At 45.9% G+C, this 13,829-nt stretch overlaps 1 protein-coding gene across 2 annotated transcripts in view; it reads left to right on the top strand.

The window, feature by feature from the left end:
* MGAT5 (alpha-1,6-mannosylglycoprotein 6-beta-N-acetylglucosaminyltransferase) overlaps positions 1-13,829 on the top strand; it is a 398,458-nt gene that overhangs the window by 369,923 nt on the left and 14,706 nt on the right. The window lies entirely within an intron of this gene.

Genomic DNA, 13,829 nt, shown 5'->3' with positions numbered 1-13,829 from the left:
TTTGGAGGATTCCACAAGCTAGATGAGGGCTTCTTGAAATTCTAACATATGAACTGCCATGGTCACCCAGAGGAGTCTGGCTGTCATTGGAGTAAAAATGTTCCTTGTGGGTGGAAGGTCAAATGGATACTGAAGGGAGGGACTGGATGGTCAAGATGAAAACCTCCTTCACCATCAGACCTGTGCCTTGTCCGGGAATCACACAAAGACTTGGGTGGGGAGGGGGACAGATAGATGGCTCAATATATGTCGGTAATTCCAAATAGGTAGGACTCTTTAGTGGTTTTCAAACGTTTTTAAAAATAGGATTCCTTTTCAAATGAAACTTTACTTGAAATCCAAGTATATAAAACAGATAAAAGCAAAACTTTACTTCCAAAGCTGGGGAGGGCTCCTAGGGTCCCACCACCCCCAACAGAGTTGGGACACTGTGTCTTGTGCTCAGAGAAGTAAAGACCAAAAGTGTCATTGCCATCATTTTAAAACATCTTAATTCCTTAGGCTTCAAAAATAACACAGAGATATAAATAGTCAGGCCGAGAGCCCCCGTGGGCAGGGAAATACGAGGTCCTTGACCAGGTACAAGATATGAGGAGCTCTGCTTCAAAGCAGAGCATCTTAGTGCGATCAAGAGATCTTGACACATAGGCAGGGAGGACTCTGAAGGCTGAAAGTAGAAATGGCGTGTTCAGACTGAAAGTAGGCATGGACTGTAGGCCAAGGCAGGTTTCCAAGGAAAGATTTGAGGCCACAGACTGTGGTAAGCCATGGACATCCCTGAATGCAGCCGCTGGACGGGGCCAGCCAGAGACAGAGGCTTCAGGGGCCCAGGCCTGATGTTCTGAACGTTTGTTAATGGAAAGAGAGACTACAGTGCAGCCATCCACTGGCGTTCCAGCCCCTCCGCTGAGGCCTTCTGGCCGTAGTCGGATGTGTTAGTTTCCTCCCCTGCAAAATGAGGATGATACTAGAACCTCAAGCGGCTAATGTGGAAATGAGCTAGTACATATGAAGTGCTTGGAACAAGGCCGACACATATGTTCAATAAAGACACACTATTGCTGTTGATTATTTAATATATATTATTATATTATTATGTGACAATGTATTCTACAGTAGTATTCATCAGACTTTACCACGAGAGCTGAGCATTTGAATCACTATCTCATTCACTCTTTATATGACACTTAACTCAAGAATGACAGTATCATTATCTTGACGGGGGCAGCCCTTTACATACAGACTTTACATCCCAACGCATCATCTCATTTATCCTCACAGTAATCCTGGGAGGTAGCAATCATCATCCATTCTCTGGATAACAAGAACCAAGAGTCTCAACCATAGGGCTCAGTCATGGAATCAGGGTTGGATGCTCGGTTGGTTTGAGCCCATGCAGGCTTGCACCAACAGCATTGCCGGAGCCTCAGGCGATGACACTTATCCCAGAGCTATACTTCCCATCTTCTTTGATCTCAAGAAGCTGCCAGCCCTTCCCAAAGGTGCAGACAGGGATGCTGTGGCCTGTGGCAGTGAGATTTTAACACATCACAGACTTTACTACCCTTCCTGGAGGCTGAGATCTTACCACGATCCCTGCCAGAACCCACTTCCACCTTTCCTGTCTCCACTTCCTCTCAGGGAAAATGGTTACTCACCACCACATTGTAAAAAGACATTTTGAATTTTATATCAAGAGTATATATGGTTTACAATACTGTATTAGTTTCAGGTATACAGCAAAGTGATTAAGTTATACATGTACATTCTTTTTCAGATTGTTTTCCCATTTGGTTATTACAGAATACTAAGTATAGGTCTGTGTGCTATACAGTGGGTCCTTGTTGATTAGTATATATATATATTAGCGTGTATATGGCTTCCCTGGCGGCTCAGTTGGTAAAGAATCTGCCTGAAACGCAGGAGATCTGGGTTCGATCCTTGATCGGGAAGATTCCCTGGAGTAGGAAATGGCAACCCACTCCAGTATTCTTGCCTGGAGAATTCCATGGACAGAGGAGCCTGGCGGGCCCCAGTCCATGGGACCACAAAGAGTCAGACACGACTGAGTGACCGTCATTGTCACCTGTGTGTATATGTTAATCCCAAACTCCTAATTTATCCCCCGGGACCACCACCACCTTTCCTCTCTGGTAACCATAAGTTTCTTTTCTATTGTCTGTGAGTCTGTTTCTGTTTTGTTAAAAAAAGTTCATTTATATCATTTTTTAGAATCCACATATAAATGGTATCATATGATATTTGAAAAAACTTTATCATATTTATTTGAAGGCCATCTTTCTTTCTTCCCTAAGATTCTTGAATGCTAGCCAGTCCTTAGAAGTTATCATGTGACCCATTCTTTTTAAACCTATTACTAGATTTCCCTTCAAACAGGAAGGTCCTGTTCCCCAAATAGACCTTGTTAAATGTTCAGGGATACAGGGCCACACCCAGTTTGGTCCCCTTGACATCCAAGTGCCTAGCCCTCTGCCTGTCAGGGAGAAGGTGAACAAAACTGAAAGAATGATTAAATGAATAAGGAAGGTAATGAGTGTGTGTGCTCTTCATTCCTGTGTGCCAAGATCCAGCAGGCTCATCTTGACCCTAATGACTTGGAGAGACAATTAATAAAATTGTTTCCTAGAAAACATACTCATAAAATTGCCCTTTCACACTTCTCCTGGGTAGAGATTTTCTTCTGCAGAGTTCTGCAGCTCACAGAAACCCAGGGGTTTCTTTTCTGCCTGCTGTTATTCATGCATCTGCTCTGTAAGTATTTGTCAACTGGAGGGGACTGCAGACTGTTCCTGGAGTTGGGGAAGAAGAGGTGTCAAAGGATGAGTCTCTGTTCTTAAGTAGCTTCAGGGTCAGGATGATAGGCAGTGCTGCTGCCATTGACTACATCTGTCACAGCGACTACCCAGGTGTGCTCTGGGATCCTGTAACTCAGGTACAGGGTGGGGACGGGGGAGGGGAGGGAGAGTATCTGCAAGCACTTGGCGGGAGATGAGTCCTGAAGGCAAAGTGGGGGTACCTGAGAGGTCGAGATGTGAAGGCCTGGGGGAAAAAGAGAAATGGTGAGTTGGAAGGTGGCTGTGACTGAAGAGAGAGAGATGATGCAAGAGGAGGTCGGAGGAGACACATCATGAAAAGATGGCTGAGGCTCAGCTCAAGAACTCAGAATTTGATTCTGGGACAAGAGGAGGCTGAAGACAGGTTTTAACTCAGGAATAGGGCAGTGATGCTATCAGACTGGTGTTTTAGAAAAGTCACTCTAGGAATTGTTTGTGTTTAGGGGCATTTCTTATCAGCATTCTCTCATTGCTGCTAATGAGCAATAAAGGGGCCTATTTTGAGTTTATCCTAGGCCTCTGGGGAGGGTTTTCTTGAAGCCATAATGTTCCCCAACTCCAGAAGGAAATTAGGAAGCCAAGACCCCATTGGTTCACAGATCGGGTCTTCTGCCTCTTAATAATTAGCTCCAGGCTCTGGTGTTTCAGAGCTTGGAGTGTTCATTATTTTTGCCGCCCAAAGACTATCTTCAAAGAGCAGTGAGAGGAGAGAGGCTGTTTCTGGTGTGAACAGGAAAGCCTCAAGCTCTGAAGGGTGGCGGCAGTGCACGCTTGCTGTCGGAGCGCCACAGCCCTAATTAGGCTGATCTCTGCCTTCAGAGCCCTCCGTGTGATCTGCTAAGGGAATAAGGAAGCTTTTATCCCAGAACCCTTTCAAGGTTGTTCATCACACTCACCCCAGGCAACGGGGGCCAGAGGATGCCATTTGACCGCAATTGAGAAAGCCCTGGGCCTCAGTGTGTACTCTGTACAGAGTGCTTGACAGCAGGCAACCTCCCCCTCCAAACCAGGCAGCACCCAACGGGAATGAATCCTGGCTTTAGGAAAACCACTTGCTTTTCCCCTTAATGCCCCCATTCCCTCTGCTGTGCTAATAGTGTCGATTTGCATAGCAAGCCCTATTGAATTGCTCTCCAAGAGAAACACCCTCTCCCACAGTAGGAGCTGGTGCCAAGGAGAAAAATCCAATGTATTCTAAGATCCAGAGCACTCTTCTCCCCTAACCTGGGTGTGTTCAGGCTTGTTAAGGTTCTCCTTATGCATTTCTTGGGAAAGACTTCAGTGCCTCAGGCCAAAGAGTAGAGCAAGTTCTTTTGATGGAATGTCAACGCTCAGGTTAATTTCTGAAAGCCATGCTCACATTATTTTGCAAGGAGCTGTATCATTTATGAAAAAAGCACTCTGGAGATAGGGAGGGGGAGAAAAGAGTTAACTCCAAGAGCCGCAGTGGAATCAACTTTACCTCTTGGGAAATCTGGTTCATGGGGGCCCATCCTGCCCTCCAAGGGGCATGTTCTAGATGCAAGAACAAACCTGGCAGGGAATCTGGATAGCTCCGTGTAGCGGGGAGGGTGGAAGTGCCAGGTCACAGGGAAAGAGGAAGAGGAACTGACACAGGGAGAAGGTTGGCAGTTGCTTAAGAAGTATTCACTCTTTTGAAAAATTGGTGGTTGCTGTTTGCCCAGCCATTCCTGAACCCAGGGGGGTTAAGTGGGTAATGGTTGAGTGCTGGGCCCTAGAGTCTGACAGCCAAGTTCACTTCCTGGCTTAGCCCCTACTCTCAGTGACCTTGGTCAAGTTGCCTCTTCTGTACAGTGGGGATACTACTACCTACCCCATGGGGTTGGTAGAGGAATCAAGAAATGAATACATGTTTAAGGCTGAGAAGGTACCTCGCACAGAGTAGGTCCTCTGAAAGCCTTAACTTCTGCTGACGGAGCCCAGAAACCAATATACTTGGTTTTCACATAAAAGACACAGCTTCTTGCAAAATGATGTGCTCACAGTCATCCTGTATAGTATATGTAGGGTTTTTACAGGAAGTAGAAAATATAGCTGAAGAGCATGTTGTAAGAGCATTTCAGGTGTGTGTGTGTGTGTTTTAACAACTTTATTGAGGTGTAATTTACAGACCCTCAAATTCACTCTATGTAAGGGTACAATTCAGTGGAGCTTTTTGTTGTTGTTAATTATTAGGGTTTGGCAATTACTCCCACAATCTAGTTTTACAACATTTGCATCACCCTAAAAAACTCTTGTGCCCCTGGGCAGTTTCTCAGCATAATGTCTGTAAGGTTCATGCATACTGTAGCATGCCTTAGCACTGCATTCCTTTTCACTGCTGAATAGTATTCCATTGTATGGTTAGACCACAGTTGATTTACTCCAACTGATGGACATATGGGTCATTTCCACCTTTTGGCTTTTGTGAAGAGTGGACTGCTACCTTGAACATTCGTGTGTACGTGCACATGTGTTTTTGTTTCTCCCAATAGACTCCTCATGTAGAAGAGTTTGAAATGTGGGAGGTTCATGTCTGAATCTTTGCAACATGAACTTGTTTGCTTGCAGTGTAAAGATCACCATAGAGATTCATTACCACAGCTCAGCTTCACCACCACCTTATCTGTTGCACTTGTGGAAATGTAAATTTGCACCTGCTGCTGGGAATCAGCCCCAGGGGCCACCCATGGACAGAGTTCACTCTTTTTGAGGACAGGACAAGTTGTTTCTTGGCAGGTACCAGCAAGCAACTGAAATGTGTTTAATCCAGTCAGTCACGCATGATGTATTGAACACTTTTTCTGTGCTTGGCTCTGGATTCCTCTGTTGTAACATAAATAACAAATATGCCCCTTACTCCTCACCTAGCTGGCTAAACTTGGCCCAAATCCCAATTTCATAGCCTTGAACCTGCTTCCCACTCGCCACCCCTTTTTTTCTTTAGCAAATTCCTGACCTTACTTCTTTAGATGCTGCTTCCAGACCTGTATCTGAATCCACCTGCACCTGATATGTCCTGGTGTAATAACTCAATCGAAGGTTTAGCCAGGCGCCCACTCAAGGTAGAGGGTTAACGGAAAAGATCCATCACCTGAACCAAGAGGGAAGGACCACCCATGTTGTCCCTCCTAACGCTTCTGTCCAAGGGAGCAGCCTCCCCTTCTCCCCACCCCTTCTTCTCCAGCTCTGTGGGTGTTAGGTGAATCACATTTTCTCCAAACTGTTACTTAGCCTTTGTTACAAGGGCAGCGCCCTTACTTCTTTTTCATAGTATGTTGTGTTCATTGGTTCAGAACATTACTTCTCATAAATGTGTTGATTAATAGACCTTTCTTACTATTGTTACTATAGGGAAATTTCATACTGAAGCAAACTTAGAGAAATTTGGTGACTGGCTAAAATCATTATTAGAGAGGAATGCAGATGTTCTGTGTCTAAGTGAGCTTGTTAACCAGATTGGAAATTACTGTTTATGTCTCTTCTGATTATGTAAAGCTTCTGGGTTAGAATAGTATCTTTTTCTATTTCTATCAAAGCCCCAGGATGCCAAAACCATTCAGTGGCTCTTTATTGAGCACCAATTATCTGCAAAACACTGTTTTTGTGCTAAGCCACTAACTTCTATTTCGCCTACCAAACCCAGCCCGGAAGTCCCTAATTTCCTGGAAGCCTTCTCTGACACTTACCCCACCCCTTCCCGTCCCCAGAGTTAATTCTCTCTGTCCTCTCAGTGGCCTTTACATCCTGGTTGGACATCTGTTGTATACTGCTCTGTAATTTTTTTAAATGTGGGCCTTTGTCCCCAGAGACTCTGTCTCATCCACATTCAGATGTCCAGCACCCAGGGTAGTTTTAAAAGTTGTTTGTTAAGTTTTGAACAGATGCCTGAGAGACCCTTCAAAGCCACCCTATGAGCATTTCATGGAGGTTTGTTGGAAAAAGATGCCTGAGGCTGTCCTCTTTATCTCTCTCTCTCTTTCTCTCTCTCTCTCTGTGCACTGCTGTGTGGCTTCCTAACTGTCTCTGTTCCTGCTTCTGCTCCTGTCTACTGTTCTCAGCTCAGCAGATCCTGTCACTCCTCTGCCCAGAATTCTCCAGTAGCTTCTATTTCACTCCAAGGAAAAGCCAAGGCTTTATATGGGACCCCCCCCACCCCCACCAACAAGCTCTGGGTGCTCTGACCTCCCAGATACCATCTCTTCCTACTTCCAACCCCCAATGCATGCACACACACACACATGCACACACGCACATATGGGCACACACACATATGCCCGCTCCTCCTGGAACCTGCTGGACGCTTTGCTGTCACGGCTGCCGCACTTCATTTGCTGCTTTCTGTTATGTCCTTCCCAGACACTTGCATGGCTCACATTTTTCCCTCCTCAGGTCTTTTCTTGAATGTTGCCTTCTCAGTGATGCCTTATCTGAATACCCTCTTCCCCAACAGTCCCAATTCCTTATCTTCTCTTCATTCTTACTTAGAGCAATCACTAGCTTTTAACATTACATATAATTAATTTATTTTGTTTCTCTATCTCCCTCACTAAAAAGAAGCTCTATAAAGGCAGGTGTTTTAGTTCCTTTTTTTTTTTTAACCAAGTCATCCCCAAGGGCGTAGAAAAGTCCCTTGCTCATAATTACAGTAAGAGCCAACCCATGGTGTTTGATCATGCACATTTCTGAGCACTTTACACAGTATAATTAATTTACTCCCCCCCTCCCCACAGCTCTCTGAGGTGGTTGCTGACATTTTCATCATTTTACAGTTGAGGAAACTGAGGCAAAGAAAGGTTATGGGGCTCGCAAAGACCACTCAGCTGCTCGGAGGAGCTGAGATTCAAACCTAAGCAATCTGAACTCCAAACCCTTATTTTCTGCTTCATAGAAAGTACAGTATTTGTCAAATGAACAAACGAGTGAGTTGAGTGAGTGAACAAGGAGACGAGGCCAGTTGGCATTGCCCTGTTAGCTGATGCTGAGGTTGGGTGAAACAGAGGACCTCTCACTTTCCATGAGCACCCAGTGGGGCTGGCACCTGGGGTGAGAAGAGGTTTATGACAAGCTGTTGTGTCTGTTGTGCCCTGCAAGCAGCTGGACAAAGAAATGGCCCTTGTACACGATTGTCATAGGTAATCCAGGCAACTCGACGTTTCCCTCTGAACCCTGGCAGCAAATAATGTTCTACCTTGGGATATTTAACATCTCTTGGTGCCCTCTTGGCTTCCCTGGTGGCTCACATAGTAAAGAATCCACCTTCAGTGCAGGAGACCTGGGTTCAATCCTTGGATCAAGAAGATCCCCTGGAGAAGGGCATGGCAACCCACCTCAGTACTTCTGCCTGGAGAATTCCATGGACAGAGGAGCCTGGTGGATTGTGTTCCATGGGGTTGTAAAGAGTTGGACATGACTGAGCGACTAACATTTTCATGGGTACCCTCTTAAGAGTCACTTCATTTTTTATCTCACAGGAGTTATATAAGGACTGAAAGACAAATGATATTATCTGCATTTTAGATGTGAAAGCAGGCAGAGGGAACTTGAGGGGCATTTGTGAAGTCCTGCAGCTGGGAGCCGGAACCGTAACTCAGATCCCCACTGCCTCCTGCCTTACCTGTTGCCACATTGACTGGGACACTTTCATTCTCCCTCTCTTCAAGCCTGTTCACCTTCGGGCTTTCCACATGGTTCACCGAGCCTTAAAAAGGGCCTGCTGCTATTTTCTCTATTTCTTTCTTTTTCTTTAAATTTATTTTATTGAAGTATAGTTACTTACAGGAGAAGGCAATGGCACCCCACTCCAGTACTCTTGCCTGGAAAATCCCATGGACGGAGGAGCCTGGTGGGCTGCAGTTCATGGGGTCACTAAGAGTCGGAGACGACTGAGCAACTTCACTTTCACTTTTCACTTTCATGCATTGGAGAAGGAAATGGCAACCCACTCCAGTGTTCTTGCCTGGAGAATCCCAGGGACAGGGGAGCCTGGTGGGCTGCCGTCTCTGGGGTCGCACAGAGTCGGACACGACCGAAGTGACTTAGCATAGTTACTTACAAGGTACTGTGCTTTCTGGTGTATGGCAGAGTGATTCAGTTTTACATATATATAATAGTTTGCATCTGCTCGTCCCAAACTCCCAATCCATCTTTCCCTCACCCCCCTGCCCTTTTTGGCAAAAACAAGTCTGTTCGCTGCGTCCGTGAGTCTGTTTCTGTTTCATAGACAAAGTCACGCACCTTCTTTCACATCCCACATATGAGTGATGTCATATGGTGGTTGTCTTTCCCCGTCTGACTTATTGTGACACTCTAGGTCCATCCCTGTTGCTGCGAATGGCATTGTTTCGTTCTTTTTCATGGCTGAGTAGCGTTCCATCGTGTATGTGTATGTATATCGTATCTTCTTTCACCGTTTTTCTTTCCGGGGATGATTAGGTTGTGTCCATGTCCTGGCCATTGTAGCAGTGCTGCCGTGAACGCTGGGGGCATCTGTATCTTCGAATTAGTGTTTTCTCCAGGTGTATGCCCAGGAGTGGGGTTGCTGGATCATGTGACAACTCTAGTTTTTGGAGGAACCTGCATACTGTTTTCCACAGTTTTGCACCAGTTTACATTCCCACCAATATATCTTCATTAGTTCTGGTCCTACTGGTACCCAGAACGGACTAGTGAGAGCATACTGGACCAGCCCCCGCCGAGCCAAAGCAAGGGTGACCGGGACCCAAGACTTCATGTGGAGTCTAGTTAAGCTCTCCTGCTAGAGGGAACCTGCACTGGGGGCTGCAGGGGTCTATTGCGAACTGAGCAGGTGGGCTAGGTCTGCCCTGCTTGGGGGGAGGCACAGGGCTCCATCCGTCCAGCGCTGCCCCGCTTCTGCACTTGCCAGTGCTGCGGTGCCCCCAGAGTCTAATACAGGGCACAGGTATCGCCTCCACACAGGGACAGGGGAGGGGGATGAGCATTAGGGGTGCGCCTGCTGTGTGCCAGCCTTCAGCTTAGCCGCGCCACCCACAGGCTGGCAGCATCACTCCGTATGGACCAGCAGTGGAGGCAGGACCAGACTGAGCAGTGTGCCCGAAGCCCCGCCCTGGTGAGGCCAGGCCTCAAATCTAGGTCTTGGGTCTGAAGCACATTCCCTGGCCTCACCACCTCCTAGTTTAACATGGAAGAATCTTTCTCCCCGTTTCAGTTTTATCCCTTGGACTGCGTCACCATATGAGGCTCAGAATGAATAAGAAGCAGTATGTTAAGAGTCCACCAGACTCAGCAGGTGTAGACACCACCCTCAGCTCCCACTGCCTGTAGGAGGGACATTCTGCAGTGTTCTTACCAAGCTGTAAAAGCCAGCGTTTGCATCTTCAGCTGTCGTGGTGTCCAGTGATCTAGGTTTCCTAGTTGTTTGCCTGTTGTGTACAGTCACACAGTAGGCTTTGGTGTCCATCAGACTTTGAATCTCTTTATTATAATAGTTAAAGGCTGTAAATGCTATCAGATTTCTCCTAAAGAATTATAGGCAAAGTTGCTTACAGTTAGTCAGTTCAGTCACTCAGTCGTGTCCAACTCTGCAACCCCATGGACTGCAGCACGCCAGGCTTCCCTGTCCATCACCAACTCCCAGAGCTTGCTCAAACTCATGTCCATTGAGTTGGTGATGCCATCCAACCATCTCATCCTCTGTCGTCCCCTTCTCCTCCTGCCTCCAATTTTTCCCAGCATCAGGGTCTTTTCTAATGACTCAACTCTTCACATCAGGTAGCCAAAGTATTGGTGCTCCAGCTTCAGCATCAGTCCTTCCAATGAATATTCAGGACTGATTTCCTTTAGGATTGACTGGTTTGATCTCCCTGAAGTCCAAGGGACTCTCAAGAGTCTTCTCAAACACCAAAGTTCAAAAGCATAAGTTCTTTTGCTTACAGTAACCAGCCAGAAAAACAAACCAAAAAACCAATGCTTAACCTTTTCCAAATATCCATGTACATGCTCAGCTTTGATCAGCAATAACTATGTTGATCATCATGTGTCTTCCTTCCTATTTGATGGACATATTTTCAAAGTTCAGCCGGTAAGTTTCCATACGCTGCCTGGTTAGAGAGTGACAGCCACCAGGGAACACTCAGGGTTCCCATTCAGGGTGCCTGGGTCTGCCATCACCCTTAGTAACAGTGTCCAGACCGAAATAATTGTCTTACACAGGCCATAGCAACTCCATGGATCATGCTGAAGATGATCACAAATCTGAAGACCTCGCCAAGGTCTTCCAGCCCTGGGCTGTGAGATAGGACACTCTGCATACTGTCCTGCTCTGTGGCACTGTCAAAACCTTAAACTGGATCCTATTAAACCAGTGCATTTCCATCATTTCTGAATTATTAGACCCTTCTGGAATCTTCTGTTTTCAACTGATACAAATTAAGGCCCTAGGTTTGACCTCATGCTGTGAAGTATTTGTTAAGCCCCAAACTCACTTGGGCTTCCCAAGTGGTGCTAGTGGTAAAGAACCCGCCTGCCAATGCAGGAGATGCAGGAGGGTTCGGATCCCTGGGTTGGGAAGATCTCCTGGAGGAGCAAATGATAACCCACTCTAGTATTCTTGCCTGGAGAACCCCATGGACGTAGGAGCCTGGTGGACTATAGTCAATGGTACTGCAAAGAGTCTGAAGCGGCTGAGCACACACTCACTCAGGCTCAAGCATGCGCATCCTCACATGACAGGATGTAATGTGGGAGACGACAGCAAGTCCACCTTACTGGTGGGATCGCAAGCCCTGATGAGGAGACTGGAGTAGAAGCCTACTTGCCGGTTACCTTCCTCCACGTGTAATAGCATCACCTCCTTCAGGAAGGAAGTAGGGAGAAGCAGGAACCATAGGAAATCATCAGTTTCATTGTCTACATTTTTCTGATGAGGAAGCTGAGGTTTGAAAGAGGAAAAATGCGAACAGCACAGAAGGGCCCCCTGGATGCAGCTCTGGCCTGCATTCTGGGGCTTCACCCACCTCACTGCTCAGAGACCCTGCAGGGCCCAGTCCTCCTGCAATGCTCCAAGTGACCAACAGGAGGAGCATGGAACGTGTGCCTGCTGGCTCCAGTTCTGAAAGCCTGAGATGGTTAACCAGCTCCCCATCCACAAAGAGGATAGAGAGAAAAAGGATATTCCAAGAGGAAAAAGAATATTCCAGAAGGACATACATTGAAAAGTAAATTCCCTGATGATCCCTGACCCCGTTACCCATTTCCTCTTCTTTGTGATGCCAGAGATATTCTTACAGTAACACAGGCCTGATTATGTGTATTGACACAAAAGGAAACACACTGTATACCAGCCTTCAACTTATTTTTTTCCCTTCTCAATCTGTACTGGGGATGTTTCCATGTCAGGGCATAGTTACCTGTTACATTACTTGGTTTTCTTTGTATCTGAACAGTTACCTGTTTAAAGACAACCTTTAGATTATTTTACTTCAGTTCTGCCCCTCCTGTCTGACTCTTTACTACTCCATGGACTGCAGCACACCAGGCTTCCCTGTCCGTCACCAACTCCTAGAGTTTGCTCAAACTCATGTCCATCGAGTTGGTGATGCCATCCAGCCATCTCGTCTTCTGTCATCCCCTTCTCTTCCTGCCTCCAATCTTTCCCAGCATCAAGGTCTTTTCTAATGAGTCAGCTCTTCCCATCAGGTGGTCAAAGTATTGGAGCTTCAGCATCAGTCCCTCCAATGAATATTCAAGACTGCTTTTCTTTAGGATTGACTAGTTTGATCTCCTTGAAGTCCAAGGGACTCTCAAGAGTCTTCTTGAACGCCACAGTTCAAAAGCATCAGTTCTTCAGCACTCAGCCTTTATGGTCCAACTCTCACATCCATACATGACTACTGTAAAAACCATAGCTTTGACTAGATGGACCTTTGTCAACAAAGTAATGTGTCTGCTTTTTTATGCTGTCTAGATTTGTCATAGCTTTTCTTCCAAGGAGCAAGCGTCTTTTAACTTCATGGCTGTAGTCACCATCTGTAGTGATTTTGGAACTCAAGAAAATAAAGTCTGTCACTGTTTCTCTTGTTTCCTCATCTATTTCTCATGAAGTGATGACACTGGATGCCATGATCTTAGGTTTTTGAATACTGAGTTTTAAGTCAGCTTTTTCAGTCTCCTCTTTCACTTTCATCAAGAGGCTCTTTAGTTCCACTTTGCTTTCTGCCATAAAGGTGGTGTCATATGCATATCTGAGGTTATTGATATCTCTCCCAGCAATCTTGATTCCAGCTTGTGCTTCATCCGGCCTGGCATTTCACATGATGTACTCTGCATATAAGTTAAATAAGCAGGGTGACTGTATACAGCCTTAACATACTCCTTTCCGGATTTGGAACCAGTCCGTGGTTCCATGTCTGGTTCTAACCATTGCTTCTTGACCTGCATACAGCTTTCTCAGGAGGCAAGTAAAGTGGTCTGGAATTCCCATCTCGTTAAGAATTTTCCATAGTTTGTTGTGATCCACACTGTCAAAGGCTTTGGCTTAGTCAATGAAGCAGAAGTAGATATTTTTCTGGAATTCTCTTGCTTTTTCTTTGATGCAATGGATGTTGGCCATTTGATCTCTGGTTCCTCTGCCTTTTTCTAAATCAAACTTGAACATCTGGAAATTCTTGGTTCACATACTTTTGAAGCCTAGCTTGGAGAATTTTGAGCATTAATTTGCTAGTGTGTGAGATGAGTGCAATTGTGTGATAGTCTGACCATTCTTTGGCATTGCCTTTCTTTGGGATTGGAATGAAAACTGACCTGTTCCAGTCCTGTGGCCACTGCTGAGTTTTCCAAATTTGCTGGCATATTGAGTGCAGCACTTTAACAGCATCATCTTTTAGGATTTGAAATAGCTCAGCTGGATTTCCATCACCTCCACTAGCTTTGTTCATTGTAATGCTTCCTAAGGCCCACTTGACTTCACACTCCAGGATGTCTGGCTCTAGGTGT

This window comes from Bos indicus x Bos taurus, chromosome 2 (assembly GCF_003369695.1).
Source record: "Bos indicus x Bos taurus breed Angus x Brahman F1 hybrid chromosome 2, Bos_hybrid_MaternalHap_v2.0, whole genome shotgun sequence".
In the NCBI taxonomy this organism is placed as follows: domain Eukaryota; kingdom Metazoa; phylum Chordata; class Mammalia; order Artiodactyla; family Bovidae; genus Bos; species Bos indicus x Bos taurus.
Note: the sequence above shows the minus strand (reverse complement) of the source record. Positions and strands in the feature narration are given on the sequence as shown.